The following is a 287-nucleotide window of genomic DNA, read 5'->3' as shown; positions in this document are numbered from 1 at the left end:
GGAGGTCGCTGCGCGCCTTCTGTTTGCTCGAATTCATTTCTACTCAAGGGCCTTTTGGTCATTTCATTATGCACGTTTTTACTTCTGAAAACCTATATTTTAAGTACTTTTGTAAGCCACCAGAAAACAATCTTTTTTTCCGGAGAACAACTAGTAAAACTTCTTTTGGATTCAGATTTCATTGCTTTCATCTTGTGTTCTTGTTGATTTTCTTATCTATTTCTCTACATGATTAATCTGAAATTCACCATGGGTTTAAGAGGAATCATGGAGATTAGTGAGTAATC

This window comes from Brassica oleracea, chromosome C7, assembly GCF_000695525.1.
Source record: "Brassica oleracea var. oleracea cultivar TO1000 chromosome C7, BOL, whole genome shotgun sequence".
Classification (NCBI taxonomy): domain Eukaryota; kingdom Viridiplantae; phylum Streptophyta; class Magnoliopsida; order Brassicales; family Brassicaceae; genus Brassica; species Brassica oleracea.
Note: the sequence above shows the minus strand (reverse complement) of the source record.